General features: G+C 39.2%; 1 pseudogene; it reads left to right on the top strand.

The window, feature by feature from the left end:
* The first annotated feature begins 1,648 nt into the window (after positions 1 to 1,648).
* On the top strand, positions 1,649 to 3,077 carry LOC142171924 (acyltransferase Pun1-like; annotated as a pseudogene).
* Positions 3,078 to 15,415: the final 12,338 nt, after the last annotated feature.

Here is a 15,415-nt window from a genome sequence, read left to right as displayed (position 1 = left end):
TTTATGGCGCCGACATGTGCTTTCACAAAAGAATCTCCTAACATAGCGAACGAGTCGATGGAATTTGGTGGCTGGTTGTGATACCAAATCATTGCTCCCTTCGAGAGGGTCTCCCCGAATTATTTTAACAACACAGATTCGATTTCATCGTCTTCTAAATCATTGCCCTTGATGGCACATGTGTAAGAAGTGACGTGCTTGTTGGGATCGGTCGTTCCGTTATATTTGGGAATTTCTGGCATACAGAATTTTTTGGGGATTGGTTTCGGGGCTGTGCTCGAGGGAAAAGGTTTTTGCACGAATTGTTTTGAATCCAACCCTGTTATCATTGGTGGAGCTCCCGGAATCTGATCGACCCTAGAGTTATACGTTTCTACTTTTTTATCGTTGGCTTCGACTCGCTTTGTGAGTTCCTCGAGTAATTTAGCAATTTCGAGAGTAGTCCCCGATTCTTGCTCATTTGACTTCACTACGGCTGGCTCCATTCTGTTGGTGATTTCTAGAGGTGGATTGGGCTCCAACCTGCTTTGTAGCTGGGTTTGGCTCTGCAACTGAGCTATTGCTGCATGTTGGGCTTGCAACATTTCAAAAATCATACGCAAGCTAACACCAGTTTCCTCGACGTTATGGGTATCTCGAGCTGCAGACCGAGTGCCACCATGAATGCTATTTTCGGGTTCAACATGTAGGTTCGCCTCAATGGCTACATGCGAATTGATATCTATCGGCTATCCGATTCGAGCTCTAACGGCGTTTAAAAGTGGTCTTTCGGTACTGGGTGTCGAGTTATTGTTCTCATCTTCAAGACCGGCTCCATTGTCGATTGGTGAAGTCATTTGATTGGTAGTTAGTCGTTGCTAATCTGAAATCCAAGATATTTTCGGAAACAAGCGCAAAACACAATGGCGTGGTTTTTTCAGATTCGTATCATATAACCAGTGTTATCCTTAGCCCCACGATGGGCGCCAAGATGTTTACCCGAAAAATCGGATAGAGTTAAATTTATATATGGTTCTAAGGACACGTGATATAACTTGGTACAAGTTGTAGAATGAAGTAGAAATATATTTATTTTTAATAAATGGAATGAAATATAAGGTAGAGAAGAAGAAATGTTGATGAACAAGGCAAAGTAAATGAGCCCAAAAATGTTAATCCCTCCAAAATTGTTTTTATTACCTGCCTTATGCTTACAAGGATTCCCCTCTTTATAGTAGATGGATCCTACTTTATCTATAATAAAAAATTAGTAGTGGCGAGCCCATGATGAATTGTCTTTTTCTTGATTCCTGTCAAGATTCTCTCTCATAGTGCGGCTGCAACGGCTCTTGCCTGTGAGTTCGATACTGGCTCGAGCTCGGTATTAGATCGAGCCCTCGGCCTTGGTTCGAGCTTGATTCTGACCTGGAGTCTCGATATTCGGGGTGAATGTTGGTCGGTCTGTGCATCTTCGATAATATCCGTTTTGCCTCGTAGTTCGATTTGGATATGAGCTCGATAACGATACCAAGCTTGTCATTGATCGGTCTTAGAGCTCGAAGCTTGACGCCCTTACCTCGTACCTCGACCTGTCGTCACGCATATACCCTTTAATAGAAGTATTATCATCTCGATCAGTCCGTACGACTGACTTAATCTATTTCGACCGTATACAAATATGTATATTAGTGTGGCCTTTTTTTACCCTAAACCGCAAAGAGAAGAGTCAATCAATTCTCAACCTTCCCACATGATTTGTTGCAGACATCTCTGTCACAAAATCTAGTCTCTTACTATCCTTACGCAAGAATATTGAGAGACAATGCTACTGTTGAGTGTAATGACATGGGAGCTGAGTTCTTGAGTGTTAAAATAAATTGTCCTATGTCTGAAATCCTTAACCATCCTCATGCAACTGATGCAGAGAGTATAGTTTTTCCAAAGGACTTGCCTTGGAAGAATAATTATGAAGGTGGTAATTTACTTGTGGTTCAATTAAGTAAGTTTGATTGTGGGGAAATAGCCATTAGTGCATGTTTATCGCATAAGATTGGTGATGGTTGCTCTGTGACTAATTTCCTTAATCATTGGGCTAATGTCACTCGTGATGGTAGATTCGTAGTTCCTTCTCCTAGATTTGTAGGAGATTCTATTCTCTCTTCACTAAATGGTCCTCTTATTGCTCCACAAATTATGTCTAATGTCAGTGATTGCGTACAGAAAAGACTCATTTTTCCAGCCGCCAAATTGGATGCTCTTCGAGCTAAGGTAATACTACCACCACTTCACTAGCTATTTTTAATTGTTACATCAAAGTATTGTTATAAATAGCATATATTATAATATAACATGGAAATTAGTTCTAAAAGAAACTTGCATTTTATAGCGAATGGTTGTTATACGACGATATTGTTGTAGAGAGGTGTGAATGTATTTGTTAAAGGTACTCTTAAATGTGTCACCTACTTCAATAAATTTTTCTTGCAAAAAAAGACTGACATTTTTTGGGATTGAAGATAGCAGTTGAATCAGGAGTAGAGAACCCAACACGGGCTGAAGTTGTTAGTGCACTTCTTTACAAATCTGCAACAAAGGCAGCAGCATCAAGTTCTGCAAATATACTACCATCTAAGTTGGTTCACTACTTAAATGTACGTACGATGATCAAACCTCGTCTACGACGAAGTGCAATTGGAAATCTCGTTTCCCCGTTCTCCACAGCAGCTACGCAAGATATTAAGTTGCCAAGATTGATTCATAATCTAAGGAAGGAAGTTGAGGTAGCGTACAAGAAAGTCCAAGTTGATGAAAATGTACTGGTCTTAGAAATAGTAGATTCCATGAAAAAAGGAAAATTACCATTTGAAGAAAAAGATGAAAATTCTACTACTACTACGTATTTTTGCAGCAACGTTTGCAAATTCCCACTCTACAGTGTAGATTTTGGATTGGGAAAACCTGAAAGAGTGTGTCTAGCAAATGATCCTTCCAAGAATTACTTCTTCTTGAAAGATTACAAAACTGGGCGAGGCGTCGAGGCGCGAGTGAAAGATTACAAACTTCTTCAGTTTGCCTCCTCCTCAGTTCCAAGTTTTTAATTACTAGGAGTTTGGAATCTGCATTTTTGTTCCGTTGTATGATTTTGCATGTTCAATTATTTGGTCCCTTAATATTAGTACTAAGTGGAATACGTGCCTTTTATTTTTTTTACTTGGTTTGTTTGATTTTTCTGATATGTAACTCTCGCCCAATATATAATTTGTAATTGCATGTTTCATCAATATGATTACTACGGTATTTTATGATTTACACTGATATGATTCAACGTTAAGCTACTAGGTTATTCATTGGTCAATATTTGACCAAGACTTGATACCAAAAAAATGTTTAGTTAAAAAAATTCAAGTATACCGATCGAGTTCGGTCGGAAATTTTGATTTAATTTTTTCCGTCTGGGCGCAATTATTTTTATCCATAACAAAAATAAGTTTTTAAAATTATTATGAATATAAATCGATCTGTATTAGTGGTCAAGTACCGTGGATGAGAAAGGATTAAGGGGCCGGGGAATCTAATTTGTTGTTCTAGGTAGGTCCACCTAATAAATGGACATTCTTATCAATGGTTTGGATAAGGGAAAAATACTTAGTAAAGGTGCCATATATGTGTATGTATATTAGTATCACTTCCTATGACTCATCCACTCCAAAGGGTTATTAAATCAGGTGGAAAGTAGGACCTACATGTACTTTACATTACTACTAAGACAAAATAACGTACAGATGCTAAGAAGTGGAAACAATTTGAAAGTGAGAATCTTCTTTAACTAGCAATTTTTACTTTAGAAAGTATATGTTGCAATGAACCAAAAATGACAACAACGCGGCATCCTTCTTGTTTAACAAGTGAAATTATTTACTGGTGTAACTAGTTAAAGGATCTGATTTTGTTTCACTTATTTAGATTACGTGTGAAGAAGGCCATGTTCGTCGCCTTCGATAAAGTTGTCACTAAAGGTATGTTAACGCTAATCCGTCCTTCTTTTGGCATGATCCAAGTAACTATACGTAAACGTAATGTTATTTCATAAATTGTTCTATTCTTAGTAGTTAAGAATATCTACGTTATTTATTCATGTAAAATGATATTCAAAGCATGCCTAAGTATGTTCCTAACTCTCTATTGAGGCATTCGATAAAGATGTTAATGTTCATAATGTAGTATTATATGCATCTTCATTTACCACCGAGCTATGGCCGGTTGGGCAATCATGCATCATCATTACATACTCCCACTTTGTTTTATGCCGGTTGGTCAATCATGCATCATCATTTATCACCAAGCTACGGTCGGTTGGGATGTCATGCATCATCATTTACCATCGAGCTATGGCCGGTCGGGCAGTTATGCATTGACCACCGAGCTACGGCCTATTGGACAGTTACACGTTTACCACCGAGCTACGGCCGATCGGGCAATCATGCATTTATCACCGAGCTACGGCCGGTTAGGCAGTCATGCATTTACCACCGAGCTAAGGCCGGTTAGGCAGTTACCACTAATCAATCAGGCTGTTTAATGTCATGAGAATGATATAATTAGAACTATTATATTGTGGTTTTATTTATATATATGAGATTGGACTTATTCTATATGTTATGGCCCTCAACGGCAAGTCAGAGGTTATATGTTGACTCTTATCCCTCCCACTGATAATAACTTATTATTATATTTCATTGCTGTATTACATACTCCCACTTTGTTTCATGCCGGTTGGTCAATCATGCATCATCATTTATCACCGAGCTACGGTCAGTTGGGATGTCATGCATCATCATTTACCATCGAGTTATGGCCGGTCGGGCAGTCATGCATTGACCACCGAGCTACGGTCGGTTAGGCAGTTACACGTTTACCACCGAGTTACGGCCGATCATGCAGTCATGCATTTACCACCGAGCTACGGCCGGTTAGGCAGTTACATGTTTACCACCGAGCTATGGCCGGCTGGGCAGTCATGCATTTACCACCGCGCTACGACAGGTCAGGCAGTTACCACTAATCAATCAGGCAGTTTAATGTCACGAGAATGATGTAATCAGAACTATAATATTGTGGTTTTATTTATATATACGAGATTGGACTTATTCTATATGTTATGGCCCTCAACGGCAAGTCAGAGGTTATATGTTGACTCTTATCCCTCCCACTGATAATAACTTATTATTATATTTCATTGCTGTATTACATACTCCCACTTTGTTTCATGCCGGTTGGTCAATCATGCATCATCATTTATCACCGAGCTACGGTCAGTTGGGATGTCATGCATCATCATTTACCATCGAGTTATGGCCGGTCGGGCAGTCATGCATTGACCACCGAGCTACGGTCGGTTAGGCAGTTACACGTTTACCACCGAGTTACGGCCGATCATGCAGTCATGCATTTACCACCGAGCTACGGCTGGTTAGGCAGTTACATGTTTACCACCGAGCTATGGCCGGCTGGGCAGTCATGCATATACCACCGCACTACGACAGGTCGGGCAGTTACCACTAATCAGTCAGGCAGTTTAATGTCACGAGAATGATGTAATCAGAACTATAATATTGTGGTTTTATTTATATATACGAGATTGGACTTATTCTATATGTTATGGCCCTCAACGGCAAGTCAGAGGTTACATGTTGACTCTTATCCCTCCCAGTGATAATAACTTATTATTATATTTCATTGTTGTATTACATACTCCCACTTTGTTTCATGTCGGTTGGTCAATCATGCATCATCATTTATCACCGAGCTACGGTCGGTTGGGATGTCATGCATCATCATTTACCATCGAGTTATAGCCGGTCGGGCCGTCATGCATTGACCACCGAGCTACGGTCGATTAGGCAGTTACACGTTTACCACCGAGCTACGGCCGATCAGGCAGTCATGCATTTACCACCGAACTACAGCCAGTTAGGCAGTTACATGTTTACCACCGAGCTATGGCCGGCTGGGCAGTCATGCATTTACCACCGCGCTACGGCAGGTCGGGCAGTTACCACTAATCAGTCAGGCAGTTTAATGTCACGAGAATGATGTAATCAGAACTATAATATTGTGGTTTTATTTATATATACGAGATTGGACTTATTCTATATGGTATGGTCCTCAACGACAAGTCATAGGTTACATGTTGACTCTTATCCCTCCCAGTGATAATATCTTATTAATATGTTTCATTTCTGCATTACATACTCGGTACATTCTCCGTATTAAAGTCTGTTTACCTGGGGCACTTTGTGTCATGCCACGTAGGTGTAAATAGACGAGGCGAGGACGCTCCACTCTAGGCTGCCTCTGGATATCATATTTTGGTTGGTGAGCTGCACTTCTTCTTGGAGTATTGCCGAGTCACATTCTATATATGATATTTTGTTTTATGAGGATGTCAGGAGCCTTGTCAATGGCCTTGTCGGATCTTTTGTATCTATATAAATATTTTTGAATTTTATGTGTGAGTTAAGTTCTAATATTGTTACTTATATATATATATATATATATATATATATATATATATATATATATATATATATATATCCTATCATATCACGTGATGAGTGTTATAGTAAAGAATGATAAGGTACGTGGCGCTCGGTTGAATAGGGATCAGGTGCCTGTCATTGCCCTCCGGTTTGGGTCGTGACAAACATGGTATCAAAGCGGATCTGTCCTGGGGTTGTCTGCAATCTGTGTCGTGTAAAGTCTTGTTCATAAATGTGTTGTGCACCACATTGTATAAACTCGAAACTACAAGGCATTTAGAGACCGGTTACCCTTCCTTCTTAATATTAGATCATGCAATAGAGCAGAGTCGCAGCGATTAAAGCCCGTGACCTTTAACTTGTTTTATATATAGATCGATGCCTATGAACAGGAAAGCTATAGCTAGTCAGAAGGGTAAAGTAGTGGCAGATGAGGTCATGAGTAGAGCACCAATGTCTAGTGAGGGACAGAGTGTGGCCCCGAGGGGAAGTGCGACACCCTCGCATAGTTCTCTAATTTTGCCAGCACCCGAGGAGCTGAGGAGGAACCCAGTACCTCCACCTATTACTCATGATGAGGATATGGATATTCGAAGTGCAGTACGGTTGTTGACTAGATTGGTAGTCGCTCAGGCTCGGTGCCAGGTAGGTACATGTCACTGGCCTTATCGGCCCTTATGTATCTATATAAATCTTTTTGAATTAGTTATGTGAGTTATGTTCTAATATATATATATATATATATATATATATATATATATATATATATATATATATATATATATATATATATATATATATGTGTGTGTGTGTGTGTGTGTGTGTGTGTGTGTGTGTGTTTGTGTCCTATCATGGCCCTTGACGAGTCTTATAGTAGAAAGGATAAGGTACGTGGCGCTTGGTTGAGTAGGCACCGGGTGGCAGTCGTGGCACTCCGGTTTGGATCGTGACAAACTTGGTATCAAAGCGGATCTGTCCTAGGGTTGTCTGCAAGCCGTGTCTAATAGAGTCTTGTTTATAAATGTGTTGTGCACCACATTGTATAAACTGGAAACTACAGGACATTTAGGGACCGGTTATTCTTCCTTCTTGATATTAGATCGTGCAATAGAGCAGATTCGTAGGGATTAAAGCCCTTGAACTTTAATTTGTTTTATATATACAGCGATGCCTATGACCAGGAAAGCTATAGCTAGTCAGAAGGGTAAAGCAGTGGCAGATGAGGTCATGAGTAGAGCACCAATGTCTTGTGAGGGCCAGAGTGAGGCCCCGAGGGGAAGTGTGACACCCTCGCATAGTTCTCTGATTTCGCCAGCACCCGAGGAGCTGAGGAGGAACCCAGTACCTCCACCTATTGCTCATGATGAGGATATGGATATGCGAAGTGCAGTACAGTTGTTGACTAGACTGGTAATCGCTCAGGCTCGGTGCCAGGTAGGTACATGTATTAGTTACATTGACAGGGCTATTAGTGCGATAGTTCTAGAGTTCATCAACCTAGACCCTCCAGTGTTTACCGGATCTAACAAGGATAAGGACCCATAAAACTTTATTGATAGGATGTAGAGGACTTTGAGGGTGATGCATGCATCAGACTCTGAGTCAGTAGAGTTGGCCTCTTACCGATTGCAGGATGTTACGGCTCAGTGGTATGAAACTTGGGAATTATCTAGAAGGACAAATGCACCTCCAACGGTGTGGGAAGAGTTTTCAGGGGCTTTCTTGCGTCATTACATGCCAACAGAGTTTCGTCAGGCAAGGGTAGACAGGTTCTTGGCTCTTAAACAAGGGAATATGAGTGTTTCATGGTCCTCTGATGATATTCGAGGATTGAGTGTTGATTTGGTGGTACATAAATTGCAAACTTATACCGGTTACCCACCCGTCCAACAAAAACAAAGAAAGTTTAAAACAGACATCAGTGATAAGATCAAAGAAGAAGTCACTAAACAATTGGAAGCTGGTGTAATCCGGTTGGTCTGATACACCACATGGTTGGCTAATATGATCACGGTGCCAAAGAAGGACGGGAAAACTCGAGTGTGTGTTGATTATTGGGATTTGAACAAGGCAAGCCCCAAGGACAAATTTCCATTGCCAAACATCCACATTCTTGTTGACAACTATGCCAAATATGAGATACAATCTTTTGTGGATTGTTATGCTGGGTACCACCAGGTTCTAATGGATGAAGAAGACGCAGAAAAGACGACTTTCACCACACCTTAGGGCACTTACTGTTACAGGGTCATGCCATTTGATCTGGAAAATGCTGGGGCAACCTACATGAGAGCCATGACTGCCATTTTCCATGACATGATGCACCAGGAAATTGAGGTATATGTGGATGATGTGATCATTAAATCCAGAACACAGGAAGACCATGTGTGGGATTTGAGGAAGTTCTTTGAGCGTCTGCGCATGTATGACTTGAAATTGAATCCAGCTAAATGTGCATTCAGAGTTCTATCTGGGAAACTTCTGGGGTATATAGTTAGTAGGAGGGGTATCGAGTTAGATCCAACAAAGATAAAGTTTATTCGGGATTTGCCACCTTCGAGAACCAAGAAAGAGGTCAAGAGTCTACCGGGAAGATTGAAATATATCAGCAGGTTCATTGCTCAACTTACTACCAAGTGTGAGACCATATTTTAGTTGTTGAAGAAAGATGCGGCGATCAAATGGACAGGTGAATGTCAAGAGGCTTTTGATAAAATCAAAGAATATCTATCAAATCCTCCAATGTTGGTTCCACCTGAGCCATGAAGACCTTTGTTCTTGTACTTGGCGGTCTTAGAAAATTCCTTCGGTTGTGTCCTGGGAAATATGATGTGACCGGGAAGAGAGAACAAGATATATACTACTTTAGCAAGAAGTTCACTAGTTATGAAGCCAAATACACTGTGTTAGAAAGAACTTGTTGTGCCCTAACTTGGGTCTCCCAGAAGCTCAGACATTATCTTTTGTCCTACACCACATATCTCATAACCAGAATGGATCCTTTGAATTACTTATTCCATAAACCAATGCCCATAGGAAGGTTAGCACAATGTAAACTCCTGCTCACTGAATTCGACATTGTCTATGTCACCCACACGACGATGAAAGCTCAAGCCTTGGCGGATCATCTAGATGAGAATCCGGTTGATGATGAATACCAACCCCTGAGTACTTACTTTCCGGACGAGGAATTAAATTCAGTTGAAGTAATTCCAGAGGACTCCAATGCTTGGAAAATGTTCTTTGATGGAGTTGTAAATGCAAAAGGTGTCGGGATTTGATTTCGCCCACGGGTCAGCATTATACGGCCACAGCCCGGCTTAGGTTCTTCTATACCAACATCACCGCTGAGTATGAAGCCTGCATTATGTGCATGAATATGGCAGCTGATATAGATGCGAAAGAATTGTTAATCATGGGAGATTCTAATTTTATCATTCGGCAGCCCAAGGTGAATGGGAAACTCGAGACATTAAGCTTATCCCATACAGGCAACATGTGGAAGATCTTAACAAATGGTTCAAGTCCGTCTAGTTCAGGTATATTCCTTAATTCCACAATGAGTTAGTTGATGCACTACATACTTTGGCCTCAATGCTGCCGTATTTGGGCAATGTCCATATTGACCCACTGGAAATTCAAATTCAAGAAAGGCATGACTATTGTAATGCAATTGAAATAGAACCATATGGTCAGCCATAGTATCATTATAATAAAAGATTTTTGAAGATAAAGGAATATCCCGAGCAGGCCAATGGAGATCAAAAGAGAACTATTAGAAGGCTTGCCATCAATTTCTTTTTGAGCGGAGAAGTCTTGTACAAAAGAATTCCAGATCTGAATATTTTGAGGTGTGTAGATGCCCGAGAAGCTGAAAAGATCATGAATGAAGTGCATTCGGGAGTATGTGGGCCTCACATGATCGAATATGTCCTTTCAAATAAAATTGTGCTTGCATGTTATTACTGGATGACCATGGAAAGGATTACTTCAGTTTTGTCCGGAAGTGCCATCAGTGTCAGATACACGGTGACCTGATTCATGCACCGCCTTCACAATTGCATCCTATGTCAGCACCTTGGCCATTCGTTGCTTGGGGTATGGATGTCATTGGGCCGATCGAGCTGAAAGCTTCAAATGGGCATAGATTCATCTTGGTTGCCATTGATTATTTCATAAAGTGGGTTGAAGCAGTCACTTTCAAAGCCGTCACCAAGAAAGCGGTGGTGGACTTCGTGCATTCCAACATTATTAGTCGTTTTGGTATTCCTAAAACTATCATTACAGACAATTCTGCAAATCTGAACAGCCACTTGATGAGGGAGGTATGCGAACAATTTAAGATAACGCATCATAACTGTCACGACCCAATTTTACCTAAAGGCCGTGATGGCTCCCAACACTACTGCTAGGAAAGCCAACTAATAAATTAAACATATATCAATTAGATTTAAATCCAATAAAAAAATAAAACATAGATTCTACCAATGTGTGTGCCAAGACCCGGTGTCACACGTGTATGATCATCTAGTAGATTATACAAAACTCTAAAAATACTGTCTGAATGAAAATAGACAGAATGAAAAATACAGGGAGAGTCATTGGTAGTTGCAGAACGGCTCAGAAAGGCAGCTCACCACTATGCCTCTAGATAACGAGGATGTGCGATGATAGGTCCTCCATAAGTACCTGTCTCAGATCCTGCACAAAAAGTGCAGCAAGTGTAGTATGAGTATGTAAACAACATGTACCCAGTAAGTATCAAGCCTAATCTCGAAGTGGTAGAGACGAGATAGTTGCCTTTGATACTTACTAAGGGTCAATAATAATAAATAGGATGGAATATGATTTATTTAATTCAGCATGATTCACAGAGTTAACAAAAATTTTACTAAGTCAGCAGAAATAATCAAATTCTTCCAAATACAACAATTCTCAATGTATTAATTAAATTCCTTCAAGTTTAATAAATTTCCAATTTATCAATTAGCTTCACAAGGTGCAATAAACTATCAAATTATCGTGTATTTATTATTATTATTAAGCACAATTTCAGCCGAGGACGTACGGCCCGATCCAGAGTACCGTGTACACTGCCGAGGGACGTGCGGCACGATGCATAGTTGCATATATCCTGCCGAGGAGTTCGGCCCGATCCAAAAGAAAGGAGGACATTTTCTTATATACTTCTGGAATGAAAGTATTTATTGCAAGATTTATTCGAGAGGATGAAAAATTTATTTCAACAATTAATTAATTAAAACAAAAATTTAAGCATATGAAAATTTCATCTTTTACTACCTTTCATAACAATTCACAATATATACATCAAATAATTTAATTAATAAAGAATATAATTTACATAAGTAATTCATGCTTTGAGTCCTAAATTACCCGAACTTTAGCATTAAAAGTAGCTATGCACGGATTCTCGTCAGCTCGTGCGTACGTAGCCCCGCAATTACCAACAATTATTTAATTTAATCCCTATGGGGTAATTATCCCCTCACAAGATTAGACAAGAGACACCTCAATTTGCTCCAATTGAATCCATTAGAAGGCCTTTTCCACCATTGTAAAACTCTGCCTGGCTCGAATCTAGCCAAAATAATTCGATACAATCACTAAAATTATAGGAATCAATTTTATAAGAAAATACTATAATTTTCAATAAATATCCGAAATTTATTCAAAGAACAATCGTCCGTGGGGCTCGCGTCTCGGAATCCGGCGTAAGTTACAAAATATGAACGCCCATTCAACATTGAGTTAAGATCACTTGCCCCGTTATTTTCTCTGAAAATCTCTCAAAAATCGTCTAAATACGAGCTCCAAATCGTTAAAAATGGAAATCCCATATTCCTAACTTAAACTCTCTGCCTAATGATTTCTTCTACGCGATCACGGACCAACACATGCGATCGCATAACACAATGTTTTTTGCCCAGAAAATAACCCTACGCGATCGCAGAAAATCCTGCGCGATAGCGTAGCACAGTCTCCGCAAGACTACGCGATCGCGAGCCTCTTCACGCGATCGCGAAGCACTAAGCATGTGGTCAACTTCTATTTTGTTTCCTCTTCCCGAACGCGACCTTAGCCACGCGTTCGCATAGAACAACTAAATCCAACCTACGCGATCACGGACTTGCCCATGCGATTGCATAGAACAAATTCGCAGCTGCCAAATTAAGCCTATGCGATCGCAACACAATCCACGCGATCGCGTAGAAGGTTAAAAATACCAGAAATCAATAGCTATCAGCAGTGTTCCAAAAGCCAAAAATGATCCGTTAGCCGTCCGAAACTCACCCGAGTCCCTCGGGACCTCAACCAATTATACCAACAAGTCCTAAAACATCATACGAACTTAGTCAGAACCTCAAATCACATCAAACAATGCAAAAACCTCGAATCATCCTCCCATTCAAACTTAATGAATCTTAAAATTTCCAACTTCTACATTCGGGACCGAAACCTATCAAATCAAGTCCAATTGACTTCAAATTTTGCACACAAGTCATAAATGACATAACGGAGCTACGAAAACTTTCAAAACTATATTCCGACTCCGGTATCAAAAGTCAACCCCCGGTCAAACTTCCAAACTTAAATTCATGTTTTACCCATTTCAAGCCTAATTTAACTACGGACTTACAAATAAAATTACGAACACGCTCCTAAGTCCAAAATCACCATACAGAGCAATTGGAACCGTCAAATCGCGGTTCCGGGGTGGTTTTCTCAAAATATTGACCGAAGTCAAACTTAGCACTTTAAGGCCAACTTAAGGAACCAAGTGTTCCGACTTTAACCGAAACACTTCCAAATCCCGGACCAACCATTCAAGCGAGTCATAAATCAATAAAAGCATGTTCGAGGAGTTTTATTTTTAGGGAACGAGTTCCTAAAAGTTAAAATGACCGATTGGGTCATTACATTCTCCACCTCTTAAACAAACGTTCATCCTCGAACGGGTTTAGAATAATACCCAGATTGCTAAATAAGTGTGGATCCTTTCTCCGCATGTCGTCCTCGGCCTCCCAAGTCGCTTCCTCGATTGGTTGGTCTTGATACCCGATTTTTCCCTCATATGTTTCAAATATATATATATATATATATATATATATATATATATATATATATATATATATATATATATACCTTCAAAATAGCGCATATGCATCATCATTTGATTTACAAGCATACACAAGTATTTTCATAATTTTCCATGATTTTTAAAAAACACTTTAAACCAATTTATTTCTGCATTTTTATTGTATAAATATCCAATAATTATTCTCCAAATTATTTTATGATGATTTAATCATCTAAAACTTATAATTTACACCAATATGAGGTTTAAACATTTTCAGGGTATTTTTTATAATTACATTTGCATTTTTCTAGAGGGAAATTGCACATTTTGCAATAATAGCCCATATGCATGTATAATTATATTATTTATGCAGAAAATAATTTTTATATTTTTATAATGTTAAATAATTTTTTAATAATTTTCATGCACAAATGATAATTTTTATAATTATTAATTATTTTTATAAATTATTTATTTATTAAACATTGGGTATTTAAAATCTAGCCCTAAATTCCTTTTAATTTCGGACCTAACTACCCAATCCCAGCCCAATAACCCTTGAGCCCAAACCAATTAACCCAACCCATACCCGATCGCGCCCTGTTTCACTAACCCGACCCAGAACCCCCGACTAATCATGGCTGTTGATCTCTGAGATCAACAACCCATATTACACCCGCCCTTTTAAATTATACCCGAACCCCCCTAAGCCCTAAAACATTCATCCCTTCACCCGTTGTCCTCAAAAACTCTCAAACTCCCCTTCTCTCTCTATCAAACCTTAGCCATCTCCCCTCAGTTTTCTATCCTAATCCCACCAATCATGGGATTCCATGGTCTCTTCTTGCCATATTCGACTCCCCCTTGGTACTGGAACCTTCTATATACCGCTTGCCTAAACATGGCAAGCGGATTTCATCGATTTCGAACTAAAGCTGGTTCATTTCCTTGACATTTTCCGTTTATGTTCTTGTTCATTTATGGTATGAATCTCTATGCATGTCCGTGATTCCTACTCACCAAAAAAAGGGTTTCTGATTCTTTTAAATCGAACCAAATTTAGTTTCATTCTTTGATTTTTAAAGGTATTTCTGTCTATGTTCATTTTATTCTATGCAGCATGTGATTTTCACCTTTTATTTATTTTTGGTTTCTGCCGATTTTACACTGTCCCTTAATTAGGGTTTGATATTTTTCTCTTTTCCTTACTGATTTGATTGCATGCGATGATTCTTTCCTTTCTCGTGTTTGATTGATGATTTTCCTTGTTTGGATATTAATTTTTACTACTATATAAACCCCTCCTTATTCCCCTTTTTGTGACAAACTTGAATCGTGAATGTTTACTAAAAATCTGAAATTATCGCTCTTTGTTCTCTAAATACTCTTGTTCTATATTCTGGTTCCTAGACAGCTGAAATCCAAGGCCATAAATTCTAGCTTCTTGTTACTGTGTACTTTGTTATCTCTTTGCTTAACGGCCAAGGCCAGAAATTCTGGGTTCTTGCTACAATGGACTTTATTCTTTCTTGTTTTTTGTTTAACTAGTGAGTTGTTGAACTTTCGCCACTTCATTCCTATTTACCTATCATTAGCATGTGTTTTCACTTCTGAATGTTGTTGTTCAATATGTTTCTAGGTTGTTCTCGTATGCAATCCTGACTGTCTTACTTTAATTCTAGGCATTTCTAATCTAAAATGCCATTACACTTGTTTTTTGAGACATGTTTAGACCTGCTTTAAGTTGAGTAATTTCTTTTTAAGTCTCCATAGCCTATGTGTTACTGATGTTTAGAAC

Source organism: Nicotiana tabacum, chromosome 17 (genome assembly GCF_000715075.1).
Source record: "Nicotiana tabacum cultivar K326 chromosome 17, ASM71507v2, whole genome shotgun sequence".
Lineage (NCBI taxonomy): Eukaryota > Viridiplantae > Streptophyta > Magnoliopsida > Solanales > Solanaceae > Nicotiana > Nicotiana tabacum.
The sequence above is the reverse complement of the archived record's forward strand: the minus strand, read 5'-3'. Positions and strand labels throughout refer to the sequence as shown.